Below are 18,026 nucleotides of genomic sequence, written 5' to 3' on the forward strand. Positions count from 1 at the left end.
GTTAAGGATTGTCCCTGCTAGTTGCTCAAAGCTGGGCTCTGGACCCTATAATTGGTTGCAGACCCACTTCCTATGGCCTTGGGGAGGGAAGCTATACAGGCTAGGAAAAGCCTCTTTCTTATTTTTAATTTTCTCACATGCACTGCCTTGTTTTGCCTGAATATGGTAACCTTTGGCAGCTGTCAGTTCAGTGCCTGGTCAGTGTGTATTTGTTGCAACACAGACCACAGCGATATGATAGAGCTTCCTGCCTGGAGGCTAAGAGCCTTGTAATTCAAACTTTCTCAGAGAAAGTCCTCCAGCCTTCTTGGGCAGCCCCCTTCCTTTCCCAGGCTGGGAAATCTTTCCACTCTCTCTGAATCTTCAGCAACCAGTCCAAGTTCTAAAAAAGGAGATTGGGAGGGTAGTATCTCTTTAGCCCTTTGTTCCCAAGGCAAACAATGGCATGGCCTGCCTGGTCTGGAAGGTCTGCTGAGACACAACCCACCAAATTTATGAGCCAAAAGCTGAGTCAGCCTTAGGCTGTGTCCCTCTCTCTCCCTTTTTCTGGGGAGGTTTTTCCTCCACAATCAGTCCCAGCTAGAAGAGAGGAAAGTTGTGAGGGTCTGATTTCTCCAGTCCTGTGCTGGCTCACAGGGCAAGCCATGGCATGGTACCACCTGGTCTTTAAGGGCTCATGGGACACAGCAGACCAAATTCGTGGGTCAGAAGCTGGGTCAACCTTAGGTTGTGTCCCTCTCTCTCTTCTTTCCTTGGTTGGTGGATCTCTGGAGCCCCATTTGTCTGTAGCCAGTGGCACAGAGGCCTGAGTATCTAATGTGTCATAAGTGTGGTGGAGTGTTCCAGCAGCAGTAGCCGCTGGGTTCAACTCACAGCTCTGTTGATGCAGTTCCTCTCTCTGGGTGGTGCCAGCCTTCTCCAGGTGTCTTAAACCCTAGATCATCTTTCAGGCTGTTTAAGCCTTATTGTAGATATTTTTCTGGAGGAGGCAAGAGCCTGTGTCTTTCTAGCCTGCCATCTTATCAGAAATCTCTAGATCAGAATCTCTTGTCATTTTCATTTGTTTCAATGTAGTTATTGATTTCTTTTGTTATTTCCTCCTTGCCTCACTGATTGTCTAATAGTGTGTTAACTTCCATATCTTTGTGCCTAATCTTTTTTCCCCTTACTGATTTTCAGCTTCTTTCCATTGTGATCAGAGCAATTACTTTGTGTAATTTCAATCTTTCTGAATTTACTGAGAGTTGTTCTGTTGCCTAGCATGTGGTCTATCCAGGAGAATGATCCATGTGCACTTGAGAAGAGTGTATATCATGATGTATTTGGTTGTAATTTCTATTAGGTCCAGATCTTCTAATGTATTATTCAAGGTCTCTGTTTGTTCACTGATTCTCTGTCGAAATATTCTGTCTAATGGTGAAAATGGTGTGTTAAAGTCCCCAAGTAAGATTTTAGAGACATCTATTTCTCTACTTAGGTTTTCCAATGTTTACCTCAGTTAGTTTGAGGTGCCCTGATTAGGTATATAAATGCTTGTGATTGTTCTTTCATCTTGATAGATTATTCCTTTTATTAATATATAATGTCCTTTTTTGTCTCTTAAAATAGTTTTGCATTTAAAGTCTATTTTGTCCAATATTAGTATAGCTACTCCTTTTTTCTGATGTAAAATTGCATGTAAAATTGTTTTCTAGCCATTTAGTTTCAGCCTCCTGCTCTGACCTGCATAGGTGAACAGAGAACCGGAGGGGTGGTGACAGGAGCTTAATAAAGACACACAGAGACAAAGACAAGTCTAGAGGGGAACAGGTGGGTCAGGGCTAGCCAAGGCTCTGAGCGGGCACCACAAGTTTTATTTAAAGCAGTTAACTAGGTCACTGTTCTCAGAGCAGGGGCCTTCAAGTGTGAGGTTCTTTGAGGAGGGTTTTCTTAGAGTTTCTGCTTATCAGAACATCAGCTCCTTTCTGCTTACTTGCAGGTACAGACATGGCTGACCACATGCTCACCTCTCTGTGCACATTGATCCTCCCTAGCAATGTGGCTTGAGCCCCACTTATTTCTTCAGGGACCCCTACAGCCTCCTTGTGTCTCTGGGTCTAAGGTGAGTTTCTTGGAGATAGCATATAGGTGGTCATATTTAGTCATCTATTCACCCATCCGTGTCTCTTGATTGGAGAATTTAATCCATTAACATTCAATGTTATCACTGTCAAATAATTACTTACATTCTTTAGGTTTATGTATGCCATACGTTGTTTTTATTTCTCTTTTTATTTCTCTTTGTATATTTTTATTATTCTTTCACTCCCCTCCAACTCTTTCTATCCTGTTTTTTCCTTTCAATCTGCAGAACTCCCTTTAGTATTTCTTAAAGGCCAGCATTCTTATTGGCATATGCTCTCAATTTTTATTTACCTCTGAATACTTTGAACTCTACCTCATTTTTGAATGTCACCTTTGTTGGATAGAGAATTCTTCACTGCAAGTTTTTCTTTTAGCACCTAAACTATGTCATACCACTACCTTCTTGCCTCCATGGTTTCAGACAAGAAATGAGCACTTAATCTTACTGAACTTCCTAGTATGTGATGGATCTCTTTTCTCTGGCTGCTTTCAGTAGTCTCTTTTTTTTTCTTGAGCATTGGACAATTTGACAAGTATATGTCTTGGAGTGGGCCTTTTAGTGTTATACTGTTTGAGTTGTCTATACTTCCTGAACATGTACATCAATGGCCCTCAATAGAGGTGGGATATTTTCAGCCATTATTCCCTCCAGTATTCCTTCTGCCCCCCTTCCCTTCTCTTCTCCTTCTCAGATGCCTATGATGCATATGTTTATTTCATGTTGTCATTCAAATCCCTAAGTCCCTGCTGGATTTTTTTTCTTTTTATCTATCTGTTTTACTGTCTCTCTGATTTCAGCTGTACTGTCTTCTGTATCATGATTCTTCCCTCTGCCTGTTCAAATCTGCTGTTATGTGCTTCCAGTGTATTTTTTATTTCTTGCATTGTGGCATTTGTCACCATCATATCTGTTATCTTTTTAGGTATATATATACTTTCTTCAGTTTGTTCCCCCAGTGTCTTCTTAATACCCTTTATATTTTCCTTCACTTCATTAAGTTGATTCTTGATATTTGTTTGGACATCCTTGATTAGTTGTTCCACATTGTGCATCTCCTGTTTTTTAGTTTGTTTGTTAGGCTGGGCCATGTCTTCTTATTTCTTTGTATAGCTTATAATTTTTTCCTGATGTCTTGGCTTCTGCATATCTTGTTGGGCTTATTTGGTTGGTTAGCTTCTCTTTCTACTCTAGGGTAATATTTTGTTGTTTTTTTTGTGTGTGCTAGGGTTAATTTTTGATACTTGGTTCTTCTTATTCTATATCCTTGCATTTGTTTTTCTTGGGAAAAAAATACTAGGACAAGAGAAAAGGAAAGAGATAAGAACAGAAAAAGAGTAATGGTGATATAATACAAAATAGGTATAAGAGGAACTATGCAAGAACTAGGAAACTAAGTAAAATCATAAAAATGACAGGAATAAGAATAAATAGAAAAATAAAGTAGGAAACAAAATAGAGGAAAAAATAGAATAAAAAAGGCTGGATAGATAAGTAGAAAATAATAAAACAAGAAACAAGATATAGGGAAAAAATATAGAATGAATTAAAATGCCTCACAGATGAGGAGTAAATAGAAGGAAAGAAAAAAAAATGGGTGAGAGAGAAAAAGAAAAAAATGAAGACCAAACAAGAAGTGAAATTGAAGAAAAGCAATTGAAAGCAGAAAACAGTGCAATGAAAGGAGAGAAATAAAGTAGGTAAAAATTAAGTAAAAGAAAAAAGAGGAAATAAAGAAAGGCAAAGAATAAAAACAGCAACTAAGAAGCAACCCATGAAAAACATCCCTCCCTCTTAGGTCCCTAGAAAGCTTCTCAGGCTGCTGGTGCTCATCAGTTAATCACCCTGCAGGCTGCCCTTCACAGGTGATGTATCCAGGTTTACTGAATAAAACAAAGAAAAAGGAAAGAAAAAAAAAAAGCAAAGCGAAACAGTAGAAACTCATTCTGTAAGTTCCCTATCATCAGGTGCTACCTGCACGCCTTAATTGTCCCTGGATACCTTCTCTTACATGATATTGGGACTTGAACCAATGACCTTCTATTTGCAAGGCAAGAATTCTTCCACAGCACTACAGCAACTGTATAGACTAAATAGACTATTGAAAGCTTACTGGGCTCTTCTTGCTCCCATTTTCCTAAGGCAAAATGAACTATTAATAGTTTTCAGCAGTTGGGCTAGTTAGTTGCCTGTCTCTGCCTCCTCCCTGACTAATTTCCTCTCTTACCAGGCAACTGGGCAGGCATGACCTCCTGCTTGAGCATATTCACCTCTCCCCTCTCCCTGGGGCCATCTCAGTGCAGCTTATGTCCTTCCCGAGATTCAGGGGAGCTCTGGTGTCCTGTGGTTAAAGGAACCACTCCCCATACTTTGCCAGACCTGTCTTCCTCCCCATGAATAATTCCTCCTACTCATCTGGCTGGTGAGAGCCAGGTGGTCCCTGGAGGATATTTGCCTTGAGGGTGGGGCTAGCTGCACATTGTTTCCAGCCACAGGGGTGAACAACTCATGGTTTTCCCTTGTGCTCTTTATCTCTTTGTCCAGCTTCCTCCAGATTGATGCCCTGAAACTTACTGCTGTGTGGATTCCCAACACAGCTCAGTTGGGTAGGATTTTGTCCCTTCTGTGTTGTTTTTTGTGGAAGAGCTGGGCAGTGCCTACCTACAATGCTGTTTTCCTGGAAACGCCAGCCTTTCACTTGCAATCTATTGGTATCCTTGGTCTACGGTGAGTCTCTTGTCAACAGCATATAGATAGCTTCATACATGCTGTTCATTCCATCAATATGTGTCTTTTGATTGGGGAGTTTAATTAGCATTCAATGTTATTACTGTAAAGGCAGTTCTTATTTCAACTATTCTGTCCTTTGGGTTTTAGCTGTCATTTTATTTTCACCACCTTTTAACACTATAGTTACTTTTACTGATATAATGTTCATTTCTAGACTCTTTTCCAAGCATCTCTCTCCTTTCTTTTCCATTCAGACTGTAGCATTCCTTTCAGTATTCCCTGCATGCAGGAAAAAGTGCCTGCCATGCTCATAAAGTCTGAGGAAACAACAGTCCCCTCCTATTCTACTGGAGAGTGGGGACCGATCCACAGGCACCCAACAGTATAGTCTGTGTGTCCAAAATTGCCTGCTGTTGACTAGAAAGTCTGAGAAAACACAGCTCCCCTCCTATACTCTTTTGAGTTGGGACAGTGCTACAAGTGTCTGATTATTCTGTTTGTGTGGGAATAAAGCACCTGCAGTTACCTAGAGAGGCTGGGGAAATATCACTCCCAGTTGTCCAGTCAGGGGGCAGCCACAGATACCCAACAGTTGAGATCATGCAGGCCAAAAGTATCTGCAGTTGCCCTGAGAGGTTGAGAAACATCCAGCCCCCCTATTCTACATGCTCTGGGGGTGGAGTCCCAGGTGCTCAACAAACCTGTTTGTGTGGGCTGAATAGGCATGCAGTAGCCCAGAAAGGCCAAGGAAACACAACTCCCCTCCTATCCTGTTGGGGTTGGGGATAGACCTCCAGGTGTCTGAGTATCCATATTTGAAAGCTGAAAGTGCCTGCAGTTGGTTGGAAAGGCTGTTGCAGGTCCACCCAGCTTCTTCCCTGCCAGACTTGGGGTTGGAGCCTATGATAGCTAGGGCTGCAATTCAGTCTGTGTCAAAAAAAAAGCTGGTCTCTATCATCTGTGATTTTACGTAGCTACACTTCCCCTCATGCCAGAGGCAGAGTTAAATGGTGGCTACCAGGCTCTTTTTAACTTCTACAAGTTCAGACTTTAGCTGTTCTTAGGATTATACTTTAGCCAGCCAAATTTACTAATAAGTAGCTAAAGTTGGTGCCCAACAATTTCTTCCTCTCCCTAATTTGGGAAAAGGAGCTACCAACTCCTACCACAGAAGGGCTCCTGTGGGCGATTGTGCCACCAGTGGAAGATGGGCACTGGCCTCCACAGTGTGGAGTGCTCTAATCACATATTTTCAATGTAGATGGGCATTGTCCACCTTCCATTCTTTCAAGGATATTGCAGGATGCTCTTATGGTCTCCTGAGCCCCCCAAACATATGGTTTAGATAGCTCTGTTTAAATTGCTAACTGCCATGTAGAACGAGCTGTTCGAGCACTTACTCAGTCACTTATTTGCCCCCATCTCTCCATTTTGATGTAATTTTGTATATTGTGTGAGGTAGTGGTCATGTTTCTTTCTTTTGGAGACATATCCAGTTCTCCCAGCACAATTTGTTGAATTGGTTGTTTTGGCCCAACTTTGAGGCTTGACAGCTTTGTTAAAAATAACTTGACTGTAGATGTGAGGGTCTTTTTCTGAGTTCTTGATATGGTTCCATTGCTCAATATGTCCATTTCTATGCCAGTACCTAGCTGTTTTTTTCCACTGTAGCTAAGTAAAAAGAGAGAAGATGCAAATAAAATCAGAAATGGTAGGAGGACATTACCATGGGCCTTTAGAAATAAGAGAGAACATAAGATGATATGATGATAAACTGTATGCCAAAGAACTAAACAATGTAGAAGAGATGGACAAATTCCTAGAACCACATAAACCACCTATACTGACCCTAGAAGAAATAGAAGACCTTAACAAACCAAACACAATTGAAGAGATTGAAACTGTCATCAAAAAACTCCCAAAGGGGAGCAGATGTGGTTCAAGCAGCTTCCCACATATAAGACCCTGGGTTCAATTCCTGGCCCCCAGTACCTAAAAAAAAAAGAATCCTCCCAAAGATGAAAATCCCAGGACCAGATGGTTTCAAAGTTGAATTCTATTGTTTATTCAAAGACAATCTAATACCAATCTTGCTCAAGCTCTTCTGAAAAATTGAATATGAAAGAATGGTACCAAACACATTCTCTGAAGCCAACACCAGCCTAATAAAAGAATCCACATAAACCTACAAAAAAAGAAAATTAAAGACCAACATCTCTGATGAATATAGATGTAAGAATCCTCAATAAAGTACTTGAAAACAGAATCCAAATGCACATTAAAAGAATAATACACCACAAGCTAGTGGGTTTTATCCCAGGTATGCAAGTGTAGTTCAACCCAAGAAAATGAGTTAGTATAATAAACTGCGTAGAGAAATTGAAGATGAAAAAATCACATGATCCTCTCAATTGATGCAGAAAAGGCATTTGATGAAGCACAGCATCATTTCTTGTTAAAAGCAATTCAAATGATTGGAATAGAAGGAAGCTTTATCAGTATGTTAAAATAAATATAGTGAAAAACCCACAGATAGCATTGTACTCAGAATCAAAACTCTGAAAGTTTTCCTGCTGAGATCAGGATTAAGGCAAGGATGCCTGCAGTCACCCAGTGTTATTCAATATGGTGCTAGAAGTTCTAGCTAGAGCAATAAGGTAGATAAAGAAATGAAAGTCACCCAGATAGGAAGGAAAAAGTAAAACTTGCACTATTTGCTGATGATATGTCCTTTATCTAGAAAATCCTAAAAATTCTACAACCAATCTAATAGAACTAATAGATTAATTCAGCAAAGTATTGCGATAGAAGTTTAATATGCAAAAATCATTAACAATTGTATGCACTACTGATATATAATATGAGGAGGAAATTAGAAAAAGAATTTTAACTGATTAAACCAATAAAATGTTTAGGAATAAACTTAACCAAGCACATATAGGACCTGTATTCAGAAAACCACAAAACACTGCTAAAATAAACAAAAGAGCCTTAAATGAATGGAAAGACATTTCATGTTCATGGATTGGAGGAATAAATATCATTAAAAGGTCAGTTCTCCCCAAAATGATTTATAGATTCAATACAATCTCAATAAAAATTTCAACAGCATTTTTTACAGGAATTGAAAAGCCAGTTACCAAATTTATTTGGAGGGAAAGAGTCCCTGAAGAGTTAAAACTGTTTTATAAAGGAAGAATGAATTTGAGGGACTCTTACTTCCTGACTTTAAAGCATTTTACTCCACTAAGGAGTAAAAGCAGCATGGTACTGAAATGAAGACAGATTGACCAATAGAACCAAATCGAGAACTCATAAATAGATCCTCACATCTACAGTCAAGTGATTTTTGACAAGGTTATTAAGCCCAACCAGCTGTGCCAGAACTGTCTCTACAACAAGTGGTGCTGAGGGAACTTGATATTCATATCCAAAAGAAAGAATGAGGACCCCTATCTCACATAGTCAAAAATAATTAACTCTAAATGGATCAAGGACCTAAATATAAAAATCAACAACCACAAAATCCTAATGTAGGACAATATCTTCAAGATACTGTGGTGATAGTTTATTAAGCCTTACACCAAAGCACAAGCAACAAAATTAAAAAAAAATAGATGAACACTTCTGCACCTCAAAAGACTTTGTCAACAGGGTGAAAAGTCAACCACCTCAATGGGAGACAATATTTGGCAATCACATATCTGATAAGATTTTAATATCCTTTATATAAAAAGAGATCATGCAATTCAACAATAAAAAGAGAAACTACCCAGTTAAAAAGTGGGCAAAAGATTTGAAAAGGCAGTTACCCAGATCTGGGGTTATTGATGTCCACATGAACTCTTTACCAGGTTTGCGATCCATCTATTGATTCCCTATCTTATTAGCCAGCTTCACTTCTGTACCATTAGTTTATGGTAGAGGCTGCATGACTCCTTGAATAGTTTTCATTTGAAAACAAAATTTGAAAGCAAATTTGAGACCAACCTGTAATAAGGTAGGATATTTTATATCACATTTTGAATATAATAAACCCACTTTGACCTAAAAAAATAAAAAGGCAATTACCCAAAGAAGAGATACAAATTGCAAAGAATAACCTGAAAAATACTTAGTGATTAGGGAAATGGACATCAAAACTATGAGATATAATTTCACACCTATTAGACTGGCCTCTATTAAAAATTCAGAGAATTGTAAATATTGGAGAGGATGTAGAGAGATAAGAACACTTATTCACTTTTTTGGTGGAATATAGAATGGCATAGCCTCTCTTGAGGGGTGTTTGGTACTTTCTAAGGATGTTGAATATAGACTTGCCATATGACCCAGCAATACCATTATTAAATAAATACCCCAGGAAAACTGAGTGCAGTGTCATGAGCAGATATCTGCATACCAGTGTTCATAATGGTATCATTCATGATTGCCAAAAGTTTGAAACAACTCAGGTATGCATTAACTGATGAATGGATATCCAAATTGTGGTGTAAACACATGATGGAATATTATACAGCTGTAGGAAAACTGAAGTCATGAAGCGTATGACCACATGGATGAACCTGGAGGACACTATATTGATTGAAGTCAGCCAGACCCCAAAAGGACAAATACTGTATGATTGTGATATTTTGAACTAAACATATTATGTAATTAATAATTAGAATATAGGTCACCAGAAACTAGAATAAGGGTAGAAAATGGAAAGCTGAGGGTTAATCTGTGTGGAAGTGTTTAAAAGGTTTTTTTAAAATCCTTGGAAGTGAATGGCAATGGTGAGAGCATTTCATAGTGTTTGTGACTAGTAGATCTATTATATGGGTATGGGAGTGACCAAAAGAGAAAATCTAAGGACATGTATATTACTAGAAGGAGAGCTAAAAAATGTAACATTCATCTCTATAACATAGTGAAACCACATATAAAATACCAATATGGGTGATATTGCACATATATTGCTGTTTTATAAAATGTAAATACAGATATGCTAGGAGAAGGAAACAGAAAAGGAGGTATGTACAGAAAGGGAAGCATAGAGAGATTACGAGATAATGAGTTTTCTTTGTTTGGTTGTTTTTTATTTTTTACTTTTTCTGGAATAATGAAAATGCTCTAAACCCAATTGAATTGATACATTCAAAACTCTGCTGTCTCTGCTGAGATAGCTAATCCATAGTTTTGTATGTATCAGTTCAGTTGGGTTTAGAGCATTTTCATTATTCCAGAAAAAGTAAAAAATAAAAAACAACCAAACAAAGAAAACTCATTACAGTAGATACAACCCCAGGTGTTGGTTCTTCTGAGGGCTACAGAGACCCACAGGTTCTGCGGTCATGGCAGATGGACTTCAGTGACATGTCAGTTGGCCTTACTTTGGAGTTTGTGTTCCTGAGTGTGATGGAGTTGGACTCAGATATGATCTTTGTTCACAAGCCTCTCCTGTTACTTTTACTGGACCTGTGGTTGGCACTGGGGTTTAGTGTATACTCAGGGGACCTGAATCTCTGGACTCTCCATGTGAAAGCCAAGCCCTGAGCCTCAGCAGACTTCCAACTCCTATCCTGTATTTATTGGACTTAACCGAGCCAGCTAACAGGGAGGTGAAGAAGGTCAACCACCACACCAGGGAGCCAAGAGTGCCTACAACTGCAAGCAGGAGAATTGCATCCATCATCCAAGTGGAATCTAAGCACCCTCTTGATAGGTGCTTGATAGAGGTGAAGTGGACATAATCATCACAGGGCCTACAGAATGGAGGAATAGAGTATGGATTAGAGTGGACTTACTGATATTCTATTCTGGAACTATTATGATTAATAATGGAAGAAAATGTAGCATGGATATGGAGAAAGTGGCCATGGTAGCTGCTGAGGGTAGGGAGTGGGAAGAAGAGATGTAATGTGGGGGCATTTTCAGGACTTGGAGTTGTGCTGGTGGTATTGCAGGGCCAGTTACTGGACATTGTATGTCCTCCCATGGGTGGACTGGGGGAGAGTGTAAATTATAATGTGAACCATTGACCATGTGGTGCAGCAGTGCTCAGAGATGTATTCACCAAGTGCAATGAATGTCCCATGATGATGAAGGAGGTGGTTGTTATGGGAGGAGTGGGGTGAGGGAGGTGGGGGGTATATGGGGACCTCATATTTTTTTTAATGTAATATTAAAAAAAATAAATAAAGACAAAACAAAAAACAAAAAAAGAACTATGGATTATACCAAATATCATTGATTGTATACTTAGGATGGATTTGTGCTTTATTAATATGTATCAATACAATTTTAAAAATAATGTGAAAATGAAGAAATATGAACATTTGATTGACATTAATGTAACAAAAATGAAACAAGTTAGTGATATGGAACATGAAGTAAGGCAGTGTTAGTGAAGAGACCACATAGTACTTTCTAGGACATATTATTACTACCTCTCCTTAGATAAAATAGGAAGCTGATTTTAGAAATTTGTTTTTGTAGGGAAAAATTAAATTTAAATACTTCAATAGAGTACTATAAATGTTTATAGTTTTCTTTCTAAGAATTTGAATTTATATCCAAATGGAATTGAAGGATTTCACTTTTTATTAATTTCCTAATTTTAGTGGTTTTTAAAAATCTTGCAAATACCATAGGGAAACCTTGTGAAATATATAAACCTATGCTGATAGGTATGACAATAAATTTCCTTTTATTAAAATATATAGTTATATATAAGGTGTGAGACAGGGGTCCTCTTTCTTTTGCATGTGGCTACCCATTTCTCCCAGCATCATTTGTTGTACAGACTGTTCTAGCCCAACTGGGAGGGCTTCACAACCTTGTCAAAACTCACTTTTAATTTTTATCATTTTTAATTTTTTTTATTTTTAAAGAAGCTTTCCATTACATAAATGTTATATAAAAATATATGGGATACCCATATGCCCCACTCCTTCCCACCCCCAAACTTCCCCACATTAACAGCATCCTTCATTAATTGGTACTTTTCCTACAATTAATGAACACATATTGAAACATTGTTCCCAGACATGGACTATAGTTTACATTATAGTTTATAGTCTGTCCCACGCAATTTTATAGGTTATGGCAAAATATCTAATGTCTTGGATCCATCATTGCAGTGTCATGCAGAACAGTTCCAGTGTCCCAAAAATGTCACCATATCACACCTATTCTTCCCTTTCCCTCCCCTTTGAACCTCTGGTGGCCACTGTTTCCACATCAATGATAAAAGTTTTTCCATTGCTGGAATAACAATAAGTCTGTAGTAGGATAATAATGTCTAATTTGGTCCATTGTTCATTCCCCAATCCTGAAAATTTTGGGATGGTGAAGCCCACTCTGACTCTAATTGATAAGGGCCTTAGATCACATGGGGTAGATGAATGGAACTATCTCACTTGAAGTAGTAGACACTCTCTGTTCCTTGGAATGGGTGTTGCCCATTATCATCTTCTTGTTAGTTTTCCTCAGTGAGTACAATGAACTTGAGCTTAGGTGTTGCAACTCCATTGAGATTCTGGGATCAACTGGCACATGGTCAGACCAAAGATTTAAGTCTCTTGGACATATATTTATAATGTACATTGCTAAATATAGGTTCAAATAGAAGATGCAGAAGAGCCTTAAGTAGGGACATTATAAATAAGTCTAACTCTGTTATACTGGAGAGCATAAATTCCAAAGTAAGACCCAATGAAAGGTTTCCAAATTCCTGAGCTGTGTTCCCTGCTCATAGTGTCAGTATGTCTCTAGAGCCCTCAGGAGGCACTGTTTACTGTGGCAGTCAATGAGCTTCTGCTGAGATATACATGAGCATAACCTGTGGAATGACCTCCCAATTCACTTTGAAATCTCTTAGCCATAAAAACTCGTTTGTATTTACCTTTTCTCCCTTATTGTCAAGCTCTTTTTCCAGATGCATTGCTAGTTGTTGGTTGCTAATAATCCCAGGCAGGCTCATTCCCAGGAGTCATGTCCCTCACTGTGATAAGATAGTACATTTATATACTGAGTTGGGGTTAACAGTGAGACCATATTTGAGCAGCAAGAAAGCTTCTGGAGGTTACTCAGGCAATATATAATACTAGGCTGTTTCAATTTCACAAGAAAAGGTTCATAAGTACAGTTATCTGTTTCAAGGGCCTGTCATGCTGGTCTGTCCTTCTTCACTAGGCACTGCCCTTATACTCAGGGGATTCTTGATGTCCTATTAGAGAATGTAGCAGAGTTCTCCAAGATGGGAATTCATTATTCTTTCAGTTATTGTGTGGATCTCCAGTTACTATGACAGTGCCCCATAAACACTTGAATATATTCATATACCTTAGTGGCATGCCCTAAGTAAACCCCTACACATGCATCCCCCCATTACCAATAGCCCATACTAATGATCCTCCCCTGCCCCAGTTGTGACCATTCTGTGATCTAGACTCCAAAAATGAAGCCAACAAAATAACCAATAAAATTAACAAGCAAGTAAAATAATAGCTTTAAAAAATAACAAAATAGAACAAAGTTAAAAGTAATTTGAAATAAAATGTTTATACATTGTGTCCTCCATCACTGAAAGATCTGTTGTCTTGAAGTACAGTAGTATTTTCTTCCATATATTTCCCCAGTGTCTTTTTTCCCCCATTTTATCTTAAAACAAGCTTTAGGTTAAAGAAAAGTCACATTGATTATATAAGGGATTCCATATACTCAACAATGTCCCCCCTTTCCCCCTCTCCTCTTAATAGTCTTTTACTCTTGGTTGGTACATTAGTTACAATTGATGTACAAATATTGAAACATTGTTACTAACCATGACCAATGGGTTACATTATGATTTACTGTAATGCAGGAGGGTTAAGTCTGGGAAGGCCAATATCAAAAGGAATGCTTTTGATATCCCTGAGAATCCACATGGAAGCCATAAGGCCAGTAGCAGCCATGCCATTTTATTTACTCACCTGTCCTGATGACAACCATCAGTCAACGACTGCACCCATATAGTCGGGAAACAAAGCTAAAGCTTATATAGACTGGACAGCACAAAGAGGGGGGCTAGCTAATATATAGCCTATGGAATGATTAACAGTGAGTGCTTACCTATGGATGTTTCCCAGAATAGTAAATCAAGGATTCAAGCAATTAACATTCTTTTGCATCAGACTGATTGCACTCTTGGTGCCAGTCTTTCCCCTACTGAGGGGGAATTGGGTCATCTGCCAATATTGCCCTCCCTCTCTAAGCCCTTCTGCAAGCAGTTCAAGGAAAGGGTACTCCTATTTACCCTACATTTACATTTTTTTTTGGTCTTTTCATTTTTTTAACCTTTTAAAAGATACTTAGATTACATAAATGTTACAGAGAATATATAGGGGATTCCCTTATGCCCCACTCCCCACCTCTCCCAGATTTACCCACATTAGCAACATCTTTCATTAGCGTGATACATTCATTGCAATTGATAAACACATGTTGGAACATTGCCACTAAGCATATAGTTTACATTGTATTCTACACTCTCTCCTCAATTCTGTAGGTTATAGCAAGATATAATGGCCTGTGTCTGTAATTGAAATGTCATTCAGGATGATTCTCGAGTCCCAAAAATGCCCCCATATTACACCTCTATTTCCATCTCCCTACCCTCAGAAACTCCAGTGGCCTCTGCCTCCACATCAGTGAATTCCGTTGCTAGAATCACAATAAATCTATACTAGAATATGAGTAAGTCTAGTTTATTCCATATTTCATTCACCAATCCTGAGGATTCTGGGATAGTAATGCCCACACAACCTTTAATTGGGGTGATTTGATCTCATATGGCCAATGGATGGTTCTCTCTTGATTGCAGTTGTAGACACTCTCAGGCCCTTGGTATGTTGGTTATCCATCATCTCCTCCTTGTTTGTTGTCCTGAGTGCATCCAAGGAACTGGAGAGTAGGTGTTGCAACTCTGTTGAGATTCAGGGCCCAGCTGGCACATGGATAGCCCAAAGATAAAGTGACTTGTACATACATCTACCAATTTTAGTACTAATTATAAATTCAAATTGAAGGACAGAAGAGCCCTGTGTATGTGCAACTTACACTTTTATAGATTTTGATGAAATTTAAAATGGCCTGTACCCACTATTGAAAGATTGTGCAGAACAATTCTAATGCCCTAAAAATGTCCTATGTTCCATGTATTTTATTCTTCCCTCCCCCTCCTATCAGAACCTATGGTAACCACTAAGTTTCACTTTTTGAGGAACAAGAATCATAGTTACTTGCAATAATATTGAAAACATGATGTATTGATCAGTTTTCTTTTTAAATATATTTTAAATTTATTTTTAAAAGATGCTTACATTACATAAAATGTTACATAAAAGAGGGAAGCGGACTTGGCCCAGTGGATAGGGCGTCCGTCTACCACATGGGAAGTCCGCGGTTCAAACCCCAAGCCTGTGTGAAGCTGGCCCACGCGCAGTGCTGATGCCTGCAAGGAGTGCCGTGCCACGCAGGGGTGTCCCCTGTGTAGGGGAGCCCCACGTGCAAGGAGTGCGCCCTGTAAGGAGAGCCGCCCAGCGCGAAAGAAAGTGCAGCCTGCCCAAGAATGGTGCCACACACATGGAGAGCTGACACAACAAGATGATGCAACAAAAAGAAACACAGATACCTGTGCCGCTGCCAACAACAGAAGTGGACAAAAAGAACACAGCAAATGGACACAGAGAACAGACAACTGGGGCGGGAGGGAAGGGAAGAGAAATAAATAAAATAAATCTTTTTAAAAATGTTACATAAAAAATATACCCCACTTTCCATGCCTCCTCTTTTCCCCACACTAATAACTTCTTTCATTAATATGGTACATTTATTGCAATTGATGAACACATATTGGAGCAATGCCAGATAGCATGGATTATAGTTTATGTTGTAGTTTACACTGTCCCATTCAATTCTCTAGGTTATGCCAAGATATATAATGGCCTGTATCTGTCATTGCAATGTCACTCAGGACAATTCCAAGTCCTGAAAATACCCCCACATTTCACCTATTTTTCCCTCAACCTACTTCAGCACCTCCAGTGGCCACTATTTCCACATCAATGATATAATTTCTTTCATTGCTAAAATCACAATAAGTCTATAGTAGAATACCAGTAAGTCCACTCTAGTGCATATTTTATTCCCCAATCCTGAGGATTCTGGGATGGTGATGCCCACTCCACCTCTAATTGAGAGGGGACCTTGATCCCATATGGCTAATGGATGGGACGCTCTTGTTTGCAGTTGTTGGCTCTCTCAATTCCTTGGTGTGGTGGTTGTCCATCTTTACCTCCTTGTTGTCCTCAGTGAGTCCAATGAACTGGAGAGTAGCTGTTGCAACTCCACTGAGGCTCAGGGCCCAGCTGGCACATGGACAGCCCAGAGATTCAAGTCTCTTGGACATGGACCTACCAACTCCAGTGCTAACTATAGATTAAATAAAAGGAACATTGTTGTACAATGTCAGTGTTGGGAAATACATGGAAGGAAGTTCACTAGGGCATACATACAAGGTATCTAAATATGTTCAAATGTTCATGGGGCATTGCCACATTGGGTAGAGATTCACACCACAACCAAAAGAATACTGAATTCATTTTATTTTTAATCACAGTCTTCCTCCAGAGAATTCAAACTCTTTTTCCATATACAACCGATATATCTGGTTCCCTGTTGCATCTCCAGGATTTTGAATATTTCCTGGCACAAAGAATATACTATAAAGTGTATTTATTGGATTAATTAATAAAGTAGCCTTTCAGTTCTTCTCAATAGCCTTATCTCTTCATTTTCCAATATTGTAAGAGGATTTTAACTTCTTAATTATCTTGTAAGTCAAATCAAGGTGAACAGAATGTATCTCTTTGAATGGAACACTGATTAATTTTGGTGTCTGCAGTCTATGCAATCAGGGTTTTCTCCTTGGAATGAATCACTCCATTGGATTTATTAAATATTTTTCCTATACAAAGGGAGTATAAGTAGAGGTGGCATTTTCCCATAGATAAATAAGCTGAACAGCACAAAATTTTGAGATAAGTTCAAAGTGTGATTTGTCTCTGGAACTTGCTGAAGAATTGAGTAGACCTCAAGATTTCTTCTTATTTTTTTTCTTGGGCATTCTCTAAGCCATGAGATGTGCCTGGCCTATCCCCATTACCATTTATAAATACTATCAATTTTCATACATTGATTCTATCAAATTACTATCTTAGATCCCACATGGGATTCTCTTGATTGCAGTGTAGACTCTTGGTTCCCTGAGTGGTTTTGGAACACTGCTACACAGCTATCACAGTCCTGTCAGTGGGTTATGGCAGGATATACAATGTCCTGCATCTGTCCCTGCAATATCATTCAGGACAACTCCAAGTCCCCAAAATGTGGTGGTTGACCATCCTCAACTCCCTGTCAGCTGGCCTAGGTAAGTCCAACAGATCACAGAGTAGGTGTTGCAACTCTGCTGAGGTTCAAGAGATTCAAGTCTCCTGAACATATAACAACCCCAGTGCCAACCACAGATTCAGTATAAGTGACAAAAGAGGCATGTGTAGAATGATCACGTCTGAATCCAACTTTATCACACTCAGGAGCACAAATTCCAAAGTAGGGCCCATTGGCAAGGCACTAGACTCTAGAGCCATCTGTCATGACTCTAGGACCTGAGTGTCTCCGTAGCCCTCAGGAGCACCACTAACTGGGGTTGTATCTACTTTGGCTGTCTCTGAGATCATGCTGAGACACGCATAAGTGCAACCCCTCTGATGACCTCCTGACTCATTTTGAAGTCTCTTCGCTATATAAACTCATTTGTCTTTACCTCTTCGCTATATAAACTCATTTGTCTTTACCGTTTGCAACTTTTATTCAAGGTCTTTTCTAGTTGCATCACCAGCTGGTGCTTGGTGGTAATCTCTCGGTGGCAGGGAGACTCATCCCTGGGAGGCATGTCCCATGCTGGGGGGAAGGTAATGCATTTACATGCTGAGTTTGGCTTAAGAGAGTGGCCACATTTGAGCAAGACGGAGGCTCTCAGGAGGTAACTCTTAGGCACCCTGCAGCTTTAGGCCTACTTGAAATTTCAAGCACACAGACTCATAAGCATAGTCATCAGTATTAAGGGCCCATTATTGGACCATCCTTC

The 18,026-nt window shown here is 39.2% G+C and overlaps 1 protein-coding gene and 1 pseudogene across 12 annotated transcripts in view; both read left to right on the forward strand.

The window, feature by feature from the left end:
• The window catches only part of LOC139439098 (myotubularin-related protein 10-like), a 303,254-nt pseudogene that overhangs the window by 85,057 nt on the left and 200,171 nt on the right, over positions 1-18,026 (forward strand).
• LOC101434078 (zinc finger protein 596-like) overlaps positions 1-18,026 on the forward strand; it is a 60,754-nt gene that overhangs the window by 26,154 nt on the left and 16,574 nt on the right. For 2 of the 12 annotated variants that reach the window (XM_058299357.2, XM_058299361.2), the window contains exons 3-4: positions 1,979-2,101; positions 4,667-4,849. The exons of 4 other annotated variants lie outside the window; for them this stretch is intronic. The gene's annotated coding sequence lies outside the window, so the exon portion shown is untranslated. The remainder of the gene's footprint in view (positions 1-1,978; positions 2,102-4,666; positions 4,850-18,026) is intronic. 6 more of the 12 variants (XM_058299366.2, XM_058299370.2, XM_058299362.2 and 3 more) reach the window with 4 other exon arrangements.

The sequence above is a fragment of the Dasypus novemcinctus genome, chromosome 6, assembly GCF_030445035.2.
Source record: "Dasypus novemcinctus isolate mDasNov1 chromosome 6, mDasNov1.1.hap2, whole genome shotgun sequence".
Lineage (NCBI taxonomy): Eukaryota > Metazoa > Chordata > Mammalia > Cingulata > Dasypodidae > Dasypus > Dasypus novemcinctus.